Below are 12,864 nucleotides of genomic sequence, written 5' to 3'. Positions count from 1 at the left end.
ATAAATAGATAGATACTTACAGACATAGACACAGAAGTAATAAACATTTAGTGCATATATAGGGGTAAATGTAAACGTACTGATAAGTTTCCCTATGAATGGCAAAGCTACAATTCGTGAGAGTGAGGTCCGTAATCTCATAGTATAAGATATTTCATGCAGCATATTAATTAGTTCTTCACACATTCCATTGTTCCGTTGTTCCTTCTTTTAGTTTGAATTACTGCCTCCCGTTTATTTTAACTGTTGGGTGGAGTTTAAGGTAGTCTGCAGGTACTCTAGCTCTGAGATAACCTTGAGTAGGTCTTCTTACGATGGGAAAGTTTTTGACAATAAAATGTATTGGAGATACACATATGATATACAGAAAAATAATCACAAGCATCTTAAAATGGGATACATAAGTATTAAATGTATGTGTAAGGCACCGCTCCATTCCAGTTAAGAACATCATGGCTAATAAATGTGTCGAATATTTTTCATGAAAGGCCTTGATAAAGTAAAGGAGACAAGTATTCTCTCATCTTGTTTTATCCTGAGGCATACTGACTTATCTGAAAACACTATTTAAGGCACTAAAAAAATAGATTCACCTAGTGAATAACAATACGTTTTCTTTCATGTAACATTCTATGAGAATTAATGTGAGAGTTCATATAATATGGTCTCAGCTTTTAAACTCCAACATTTCCTTTTTACATTAAATGCAGTGGAAGTAAAATATTTTTCTTAATAGAACCAGATGCATTCAATCGGTACATTATCAATATAAGGATAAATAAATCTTTATAGTTTCCAAATGATCCAACATATAATTTAAATGTCTTCTTGCAGAAGAATCCAGTAAGCAAATTATGAATATATAGCACCATGGACCACACTGGAAACCTTGGCACTTGAATATGAACATAATGGAATACCACGTTTAGGAAGACTGAGAAGTTGTGAGTCGTCTTCTACAAACTTCTAAAGGTAAGCAGTAAATGGTGCTTGCTATTATAATAGTTGTTTGCAAATGTTAAAGGACCAGTATTATTAAACCTAGCAGTAATACATACATGCTAAAATGGTATATTAACTGGTAGAAACCACACCAAGCACATGCTAATACTTTCCAAATATTCTAGGAACTGGTTGTCATTATTTTGTTTTTCAACAGAAAAGCAAGTAGATAGACTAAAAAGCTTATTTGATTTATAAATGAAGCAAGGAATACATCTGACTTTAGCTGACAGTTGTGACACAAGGTTACATTTTCAGACATATATTTAGTAAGCATACCCTCTAGAAACTTTAGGTGGATAAAGAAGTTTGTTCAATGCATTATATGAGATTGCAGAAAATTGTTTATCTTGTTAATGCACACATAGACATTTACACGTAGTTGCTTTAAATATTACCATTATTTTAAAGTTTTGTTTTTTTACAAGTGCAGATAACTGACTATTGTTAGCCTCAAAACATTTTCTGAAAATATAGGCAAGAAAACTTTAGGCAGGTTTTACAGTGGCATTACTTGATCTGTTAGCTGAAACAATCTGTTGAATTCGACAGCCCTTCATAAGCAGGGTCAGCTTTTATATTGCTAGGCCTTCAAAGTATAATTGAAGTACCTTCTTAGCAATAAGAGGGCATTCTCCAGTGAGGCATCAAACACACCTGCAAACAATGTGCTGCTGTCCTAAATATTGTCAAGTAAGAAGTATGTGAATCACAAAAAGAGAAAGTTTCAGAACTGCAACAAGAACACACCGGGAACTGTGACTTGATATATATATATATGTATGCATGTGTGTGTGTGTGTGTGTGTGTGTGTGTGTGTGTGTGTGTGTGTGTGTGTGTGTGTGGGTGGGTGGGTGTATCAGATACATAGATATATATATATATATCTATGCACATATATATATATATATATATATATATATATATATATATATGTATATCTATATCTAATATATATACATATATATATATATATCTATATATATATATATATGGGTCTACTTCAGTAGACCGACCGCTCACTTACCCAACACTCAGTTGCTGGAGACCACAAAACAGACACCTTCAGAAGACCGACATCTGGAAGACCAATGTTTCACACAAGGTAAGTAAGTGCTTGGCCATCCTGTTGAACTTTGTTCCTTACTCCCACGGTATTAAGGAGGTGTGGGGGGCAAAGGCGGGGGGTGAAGCCTCCCATATTGTTGGGTTTAGTTTTGCTTACTTTAGTTAATTTAATCGGGATGGGCAAGAGGTTACTTACCTCACGTGATACGTCAGTCTTCTGGATGTCGGTGTTCTGAAGGTGTCGGTCTTGTGGTCTCGGGCAACTGGGTGTCGGGTAAGTGAGCTGTCGGTCTACTAAAGTATACTGATATATATATATATATATATATAGAGAGAGAGAGAGAGAGAGAGAGAGATGTGTGTGTAAGAAATTAGATATAGATATATATGATTATATAAACATCAGTCAACTTAGGTAAACTCTAAACCCTCAAAAAGCTCTGCCTGTTTGTATTAAGCTCTATGCAGAGCTTGGGTCATGGCTGAAAAGGGTTATTTGCACTGCATTTTTGCACAGTTAACAATATGTTCATACATGCATGCATATTATTAAGGTGATTCTAGCTAACAAGTAAAATGCTTTTAGGCTAAGGACTTTAAAATGATTTAAGTGTTATATCACAAGAGGCATTTTGAAAGATGATGTAGCAAGTAATCTATAGGCAGCTATCTGCACTGAGAAAGGAGGTTTCTCATCTCCATGTTAAGTTGTTCTGCATATGTGGGACCACTTCTGCAAGTCTAGGCTCATAGATTCTGCCACCATTGTCACAGAGGTTGCAAATGAAAAGTAAAACTTAGATCATAACGGATACATGAAAGGTGAATTTGGTGGAAAAGTGAATGTCTCTTCTGAGCTGCTCTAATCCAGTATTCATGTGTCATCCTGGAACAAAATAATCTAGTCACAGGAATGAGCCTAAATGCAGACCAGAGGGAGCCCAAAGACACAAGAATATGTGATACACCGTATTTATTAACTATGATGCTTTAATGCACTTTAGTACTAGTGTTCCTCTGTAACTATTTGCATTTGATTTCAGGTTTGTGCTCTGTGTCCCATATGTTTTTTTTTTTGTTTGTTTACAATACTGCATAATTCGTACATGTAATTTCAATTAAATGACTAATCAAACTGGGTAAATGCATATTTTAGTAAAGATTGCAGGCTACATTTCACTGACATTTCTTTTAGGTGGAAACTATATATTTTGCCTCCTGATCTGGCAGTTCAGCAGCACTTTTATTATCTTTGCATCAAACGTGAGTCACTTCACCTAGGACATGCCCACTGAGCACCTCTTGGATCCACCTGACAAAACAGAACATTCAAATTATTTGTTTTTCTGTGGGGAGCAGGCTTCTCCACACAAACTACAAAGCAGAACAAGATCTCTTGTACTCTCTACAAGTAATCAGAGCTCACCATGCCTTGGAGTAAGTTATAACACAGATGTAAAGAATGTTCTGTTCAGTCAAGTGGTCCTAACAAAAGTTTCTTCAATGAGACAGTCCTAAACAAATTAAGTCATTGAATGTCTTTTGCCTCACTATTTTGAACTTATTTTTTTTAATTATTTTGAGCTTTAATACTAATTGCTTATAATTTCTTGTTATAGAAGTTTTAAATATTGAATCTTCAGTAATCTGTTTGACTATTGCATTTAATATTTTTGCATGTTACATGGTAGGTTAGCAAGCATACCTTTAAAATAATTGCATAAGCAAGGAGATGTTTTGATTATTAACAAAGTAGTTTAATGGAGTTTAGATGTGTGCAGTATCCTAATAGCAATCTATGCAGTAGTTAAAGCTTATATTAACGAGTGTGATGTTTTAACACCAGTGCTCTTGTCTTTGTAATGAGTACTATTTTTTAACAAGAAAAGTGCTTTATATTTTAATTTTTAAGTGCCTTACATTAGTGGTTGTTTTTACTTATGCAAACATTCTGAAAGGTAAGTTTCATCCCATTATGTGAAAGTGATGCTATGCCTGACACCATGGATATATTTTCTAATATATCAGACTTTTCTTTATTTACAAGTACTTGTGTTGTTAAAGAATGGCCTTATTGACAAAATGCTGCTACTCAAGTGGCTGTTTAGCCTTGACACATTTGAAATCAGTATAATTGAGTCCAGTTATATATGCCTGCTTTAGCTAGCCTAAGGTGAACTGACTCAAAGATCACTTAATTATTTAAATGTTATCTAGTGTAACAGCCATGCTGCTACTTTGTCACCAAATGCTAGGATAACAATATCTGCTATTATTTACCTTAGCATTATTTTTTACAAAGTATAATATCTAAACAAATATTACTATGCGAGTTTGCCTTGTTGTCATACCAAATGTTAGAAGATCAAGCATTATATAAAAGATAAAAGAGAGAAAGAAAGAGAGAGAGAGAGATTGGATCATCAAATTCTGTTTGATTCTCACTGCAACTCTATCAGCTGTGTGACTTGATAAACCAATGGGCAGTGATGTTATGTTCAAAACATTGGATTTAAGCGTGCCACTGCTATGAAATGGCACTATTCTTGATCATTTATGTTTATCTTCATGAGAGCTGTAGTTTTCATATATATATATATATATATATATATATATATATGTATATATATATATATATATATATATATATATATATATATATATATATATATATATTTTATATATATATATATATATATATATATATATATATATATATATATATATATATATTTTATATATATATATATATATATATATATACAGGTTCCTATCAGATAATCAGATGATCGAGTTTTCACAAACTTGAAATTCAAATGGTCAAGAACATATGATCAAGTTTTTTGAAAACCTGAAGGTTTTGAATGGAGATTGTGGTATAGTGTTGATTAGAAAATGTACCCTTTTCCCCACTGTAGTACAGTCTCGAAGTTGGTATATATAATTTACAGAGGTGTGGGGATGCAGAGGGGCTTGTCCCCCTGCAAAAATATAAAACTAGGTAAATGTTTGTGTTTTTTTCAGGTTTTTTTTTTCAAAGTTTGAGTTTTCAGAAATTTGATTATATAGTCTCGGCCATATTAATTTTGATTTTCTGAAAATTTGATCTTCCGACATAGACCCATATATATATGGGTCTACCTGACATGGTCGACAGTTCATATGGTTGACAGTTTATTTGGTCGACAGTTCATTTGATCGACAAGCATATATATATATATATATATATATATATATATATACAACATAGACACATATATATATATATATATATATATATATATATATATATATATATATATATATATATATATGGTTCTACTTTACAGCATCATCTGACCATAACTTTGACTTGATTAACAGCAAGATGACAACATCTAAAGTTTAGAACAGTGAATTCCCGGAACAACAAATTTCACCTCTGGGAAATTAACCCCTTGGCCACCACTGACAAAAAACCCCCCTAAAGAAATGAAACCTACCAAAGTGGGGGGGGGTGTTCCCCCACCCCTCTACTTAAATATTCCAACTCTGAGATTGCACTACAGTGGTGAAAAGGGCAAAGGTCGTCAGTGGTAACCAAGCGGTTAGTTTCCTGGAAGCGAAAGTCGCGATTCTGAGAATTCGTTCTTCTAAACTTTAGATGTTGTCGTCTCACTGTTAAGCGAGTCGACATTATGGTGAGATGATGTTATAAAGGGCAACCATATATACAATATGTATGTATGTATATATATATATATATATATATATATATATATATATATATATATATATTAAAAAACTTAGTCATTCCCTAAGGATATAGCCAATGTATTAGGGACAAATTCAGCTCTAAATTTACTTGCCTATCTCCCCTTATCATTCCCCAGCTTATAAGCACACTCATACCATCACCTCTAATTACCATTGAGAAGGACATGAAAGAGGTCTCTCTACAGCCAGAAATACTTTTTCCATGAGTCCTGATAATGTGCCAGGCTGCCTTCTTGTAAGCAACAGATATTGTCTTGGAGATTCGTTTCTAAGTCTATTCAACCTCATCCTCTCCACTGGATTCATGCAAGAGGAATGAAAAACTGTGGTCATCGTTTTGTTCCACAAAGGGGGAATCCACTCCTGATCCAGGAAACTATTGACCTATAAGCCTCATCAGCATTATCTAAAATGCAATGGCATGCATTGGTATGGAGCAAGGACTTTGGGAGACTACAAGCCATGGACCCAATCAAGTTTGAGTTTGTTAAGTGGTAATCCTGCGTCCTTAACCTGGTGGGCTTCTTTGAGCTAGTCATTGATGCAAAATGCTTTGGCATATGAATTCCCACACTGACTACCTGAAACTGGCCAAGGCCTTTGGTCCATTACCACCTGGATAGCAAACTGGTTAACAAACAGACCCTAATCTATTAGTTTTGGAGGTACAGTCTCTTCAAAAAGAGAAATTTCCAGTGGTGCTGCCCAGGGATCAATCCTAGGACTATTTCTCTTTGGTATTTACTTTCCTAATCTCAAGGCTGATATCAAGGTCCTGAGGCTGACTAAGTCTGCAGTCATGTGCAACCTTGAAGCTGTCATCAGTTCCCCACTGGCTTCCAGATTCTTCAGGAGGAACTAACATGCCTGAGCCACAGCCTAAAACTAAATGCCAAGACATATAGCACGTTGCCTTTTGGCAATACTGGATACACATGCATCTACCACATAGTTGGCTCAGTCATTAGGGAGCTGGACATTTCACTGACAATGAGCTATCCCTTGAGCACCATGTATCTACTGTTATTAGAAAATCCTTTAACATAACCAAATTAATGATCAGGAGTATTAATTCCAGATGTAAGGAAGTTATCACCCCTCTCTACTCCTCCCCCAACAGGCCTATGATAGATAAAATGCCCCTTTTTGGATGTACCTGTTTAAGCATATGACCCAGCTACAGAGACCAAAGCATTTCCTCAAGAGCATTTCTTCCTTGAGCTACCCAGACCACCATAAAGTACTCCTCACTCTTCTATTTCCTACAGACATTTTAGATGTGAACTCTGTCTAGCCAACAGATCCTCAGAGGATCAAATCAAATGCAACCTCTTGCATATTTGCACAAGATTATCATTTTGTGAAATCACTCTCCTTCAACTATTTAAATTTACTGGCCATCCTACTGTATTCCATAGTACCATAATAGAAAAGTGCCCACCCCTTTCAGTCTGTCTTGCTCTTTTAAAAATAGTGGATCACCACTGAAACCTAACTTTTTAGACAGCTAAAACTTAAGTTACCCACTTTCATATCAAGTGCTTAGTGCACACTGCAGTGTTTAGGATAAACCATTTTTTTCATCTAACCTATAACAAGACCACCAGTTACTGGAGAGTCCACATTCTGCCTCTCAGTAGTCATCTTAGGATTAGTGCTTCTGTTTTCTCCTGGTGAGAGAAGGAGTACAAGGACATCATTTCCTGGAGAATGCTAATCACCAGAAAACCTAATATCTGCTTTATATGTGACAGCTTGGAATCTGTGCCTATATTCTGATCCTGGTGATTCCTGACGGTTTCTGGTTGGAGAGTGAGTGTCTGTGCTTACTGTACCTGATTGTTCTAGTTGCTATTTGAGACATCTAAAAGAAAAAGACTACAAGCCTACAGACCCTTGCATCATCTGGGACAAGACTGTGGATCACCAAACAGGCTGTGGCCTACTTCTCTTCTTGGGATTGGTGCTAACATTTTGCGTCTGGTGAGAGAAGAAGCAAAGCAGCATTGTGTCCCAACAGAGTGAAGCTGCGGTGAGAGCAGCATTAGTAGTAGCCATTCATGTGATGCCCCTCTTTTCATCATTCTTGACAAGTTAATTATTTGTTTTCAGTAAGTACTGCTTGATTTGTTTATAACTTCAGAATATCTGCTTAAATACTTCATCCTTAAATTTTCAGGGTCTGTGTATTCATTTCCACTCAAATGTTTGGCAGTGCTCTGCACAGACTCAGACACCTTGAGTGACATTTTTCCTGTAAAAGCACAATTGAAATTTCTCCAATATGTAGTTGCACATAGGACAACTAGTTTGCAGTGACAAGCACATACATACATACACATAATTGCAAACCAGATACTCATGACAGTGATTGATATTCTCACTCCAACTGTCTAATCAATAAAAAAGGGTCTGTTGCCATGGATATGTACTTTCCTACTGTCTCTGTTACTGCCTTAGTGGATATGGGCATCCTGAGGGAATGTAGACATTGCCTCATGTTTACTGACAACCAGTTAATTCTCAAACAAACTGATATGGTATGTGAGAGATGTATTTACACAATGTCACTGGAGGCAAAGCTCTCATATAAAAGTACTTCTAATGTCAATAAGGTTGTCAGTAGTAGACACGCTGTGCCCATCATGCAAAATTCAAAGAAGACATTTAGACCCACATTTGTTGAGGCACTTACATGTAATCTTCTTAAACCACAAAGACCTCCTAAATGAAATACACATAACAAATACCCTCAGCAGCTCCAAATGCACTCTTACAAAACAACACCAGATCAATACATGGAATTACATCTCATGGAGCCTCTACCTCTAAGCCCATAAGGCAAGTCACCATACAATCCAACATTGTAGTCATTGGAGACTCCATCGTGAGACACACTGATGTCCCTCTCACCAGGCTGAATAAGGAGAAAGTTATGGTCAGTTGCTTATCAGGGGCTAGGATCCGACGCATTAGACATGCACTCGGGTCATTGGACAACAATTACCAATACAACTCAATCATAGTCCATGTGGGAATAAATGACTTGAGATGTACCTCCCTAGACTATATGAAGAGAGACATCACAGAGTTTTCGGAATGTGTGTCTCCGGCTGGTATGAGCCTAGTATTGAGCAGCATGTTATCTTCTCCAAGGATGATTCCACAATACAAAGAGAAGATAATTGACTTTAATAATTGACTTTGTTTCTAGTGTCATTCCAAGGGGGTGCAATATTTAAAAGCATGGAAGGAGATGGCCAACAAACCACGCTGCTTTGCAGGGTTGGTCTGCACTTCTCCCCTCTAGGCTTTTGAATATTAGCTAAAACATTGTCTTCCCCCATAGTGCCTTTTTTTAGGCAATGCCAAACTGAAACTACTTCTGACATAGCAAATCAAAACCAAAAAAATCTAAAGGCATTACTGCTCAATGCTAAGAGTCTAAACAAAAAAACTCCACTCCCTAGAAGCTCTCTTTCCTCTATAGAATGCTGATGTCTGTGTGGTCACTGAGACATGGTTTAAAGCCATGTAGAGCACACCAACAGTGCAAGGTTATAATGCCTTCCACACATTTAGGCCAGCTACTGCACAGGCAGGCACTAAAGGTGGAGGTGTCTCTATTTACATCAAAAATAAATATACTGCAAGGCAGGTCAAACAGGACAATGCACTTGAGCTGTTCCATGCTGAAATTACCATAGGTAAAATCCAATACTACTTGCTTGCGAGTTATAACCCCCCCCCCCCCCCATGACCCAGGAAACTCATAACATGTATTTAAACTTATTAGCAACACTAACCATCCAACCCAATACCATATTCATGGGTGACTTTAATTACCCCACTATTAACTGAGAATATTATAAGACACCAAACGTACATGCATAGAGATTCCTGGATTTTGTAAACACAAACTCCCTGGACCAGATAGACAATACACCAACCAGGGGTACAACCATACTGGATCTGGTCCACACTAATATGGGAGACTGCTGCACATACACCCCTACTGTAATGCATACCCTGGTAAGGTCAGACCACAAAATGGTCTCCTTTGAAGTAAAAATAAAACCTGGACCCCCAGCTAAACCTGGAATATTCAGGAACTATTCTAAGGCTAACCTCCTGCTATTAAGTGAGAAACTGGCAAAATGTCAAGCCCCCATAAACCCTGAGAACACTTCTGCCTATGCAGAACTGTTCACAGATACCCTGTATAAGCATGTTAATAGCTGCATAGAGGCAGCTGTACCCATCAGGAAGAAGTACAGAACTAACTCAAGAAACAAGCCACCCTGGTGGAATCACAAAATCAATCAGCTGTATAACAGGAGGAAGAAAATCATGGCAAAAATTAGGAGGTGCAGCACCCAGCAGGATGAAAGCACTCTCATCAAACTAAACAAACAACTCAGAGGACAAATAAAGACTACCAAGCCGAAATTTGAGGTAAGTTTGGCCTCCCAGGACAAGGACCACTACAAAGCATTATTTATCTATGTCCACAACCTCAAAGGCAATACACCACTGTGTGCAGAGCTCATTGTAAATAGAGCCACCTATACTGAGCCAGAGGATACAGCAAACCTCCTGGCTGATAAATTCAGTTCCAACTTTAGTCCTCTCTCCCCCACAACCTTCCCTCAGGAAATATCATCAAATATAACTCCCCCTACTATCACTAGGTCCTTAATGCTCTCTCTAAGACCAATAACACTGCATCTATGGGCCCAGACAATATCCCAGAATGCCTTCTAAATAGCAAGAAACATGACCTATCAGGGCCTGTGGAATTACTGTTTAACTGTAGCCTCCAAACAGGCTTCATACCTCATGAATGTAGAAAGGCAACAGTCATCCCTCTGCACAAAGGTGGGCCATCTAAAGACCCTGGAAACTACAGACCCATAAGTCTCACTAGTCTTATATGTAAAGCCATGGAAAGAATTATCCTGGAGATGATCAATAGAAATATAGTAAACCTCCAGACACTGGAGCCAACACAGTTTGGATTCATCAAGGCCAGATCATGCCTACTCAACCTGGTGGAATTCTTTGAGAAGGTCACCAAAGCAAGGGAGGAGGGCAAAATCGTTCACACTGCCTACCTTGATCTGGCCAAGGCATTTGGCACAATACCTCACTCAGGCATTGTTGACAAACTCAAGAGGTTAGGTACAAACCCATATGTCACCTGGTGGATAGCCAACTGGCTCACAGACAGGACCTAGAAAGTTAAAATTGGGGAGTCCACCTCTATAAAGAGGCCAATCACAAGTGGAGTCCCTCAGGGATCAGTCCTTAGATTGCTCCTTTTTGGCATTTGCTTCTCAGAAGTCAAGGCCAATGTCAGTGGTCTCTAGCTGACTAAATTTGCAGATGATTGCACATTAGGAGCTGTAATTGAATCTCACAAATGTTTTCCATGAGGGGCTGACACAGACAAACAACTGGTGTCAGAGCCATGGACTAAAACTAAATGCCAATAAATGCATAATAGTATCCTTTGGGAAGTCATCCATCCCTGGAACTATAATATTGACAACACACCCCTTAGAGTTGACCCAGTAGTCAGGGACTCAGGGACACACATAGATAGTAACCTAGCCTTTGATTATCACATGTCTACAGTGGTGAGGAAATCATTCTATGTTGTGCAACTTATAAACAAAGATATGGCATCTAAGTCCAATTAAGTCATTGTTCGACTGTGTTCAGCATTCATCAGACCTATCATTGAGTACAGTGCCCCCTTTGGTATGTACCTAACCAGGCATATCCAACAATTGGAACGTCCACAGAGGTTACTCACAAAAAGAATACAGGGCATAAATAATATGTCCTATGCAGACTGACTCAAGGCCCTATCCCTGTATTCTGTCTCCTACAGGCTTTTGAGGGGAGATCTATGTCTGGCATGCAGGGCATTGTCAGACTCCACTGTGATGGACCTCCTGCATATCCACAAAACAAGCTGCACCAGAATTACCAGTTCTAAAGACTTAAACCTTGCCTGTGATATAAATAGGACCTGCTGGAGAGATAGGTATGTATCCCGGAGACTACCCCGTCTATGGAACAGGCTCCCCATCCATGTGAAGCAGAGTTCCTCCCTAATCAAATTCAAGTACAACTTGGACAATTAGATGGGAAACTGGAAATTAATCTCTGGTTTGGCACCTATGTCTCTAATGGACACAGGTAACCTGTAAATGGTTCATCTCCCAGGCCCATGCTTACACTTATCAAGGGTATCAGAACTTGTCAGAGATTTGGGATGCATGGCTAGGCTTAAAAAGGCCCCTATGGTTGTTAGCCTAGTAAACACCTATGAACCTATAATAACACCCTTAGTACCAACACAAGAAATCTTAACTTCCACCAAAACATAAATAAGACCTGTTGGTAAGATAGATATCTATATCACAGATAATTCCTCTATTATGGAATAGAATTCATTTGGATATAAAGTAAAGTAGCTCCCTGACCTTGTTTAAGCAAAACCTGGATGAACAGATAGGCAGTTTTAAATACACCCTGGGTCTGCTTCTTCAAACTGTCATTGAAAGAAGTCAGAACTAGGTATAAATCAGTCTTGATAATGATAATTTATAATTAGGATTATTATGCCTGGGTTATCAATGCTCCTCTGAATCAACAGCCTAGTATCAACCTATAAACCTAGGAAACCTACTCATCTAAGCATCAGGAAAGGTCAGTAACATTACACCAATGGCACTTTCTGAAGGACAAAAGTAACAGAAATTATTTACAACAGAATTTTATTTATCTTGTCATTATTACTGGCAATGTATTACATATAAACAACAAAGGTGCCAAAGGTTGCAAATTGTCTCACGGACAGAACCAACACGGTGAGAGTTGCAGACTCTAGGTCCGACTACAACCAGTTACAAGTGGCGTCCCCCAAGGCTCAGTCCTAGGACTCCTCCTGTTTGGTATATACTTCTCAGAGGTACAGGCACAGGAGGACTTTGGCTGACCAAGTTCACAGACGACTGCAAACTAGGG

At 37.8% G+C, this 12,864-nt stretch overlaps 1 long non-coding RNA gene across 1 annotated transcript in view; it reads left to right on the top strand.

Moving 5' to 3' along the window:
- Positions 1-12,864, top strand: part of LOC122801820 — a 1,348,510-nt gene that overhangs the window by 489,415 nt on the left and 846,231 nt on the right. Inside the window, exon 2 of the long non-coding RNA XR_006364809.1 lies at positions 835-972. This is a non-coding gene — a long non-coding RNA (uncharacterized LOC122801820). The remainder of the gene's footprint in view (positions 1-834; positions 973-12,864) is intronic.

This window comes from Protopterus annectens, chromosome 5.part0, assembly GCF_019279795.1.
Source record: "Protopterus annectens isolate FY-2018-M chromosome 5.part0, PAN1.0, whole genome shotgun sequence".
NCBI classification, from domain to species: domain Eukaryota; kingdom Metazoa; phylum Chordata; order Ceratodontiformes; family Protopteridae; genus Protopterus; species Protopterus annectens.
This window is presented reverse-complemented; position numbering and strand designations above follow the sequence as displayed.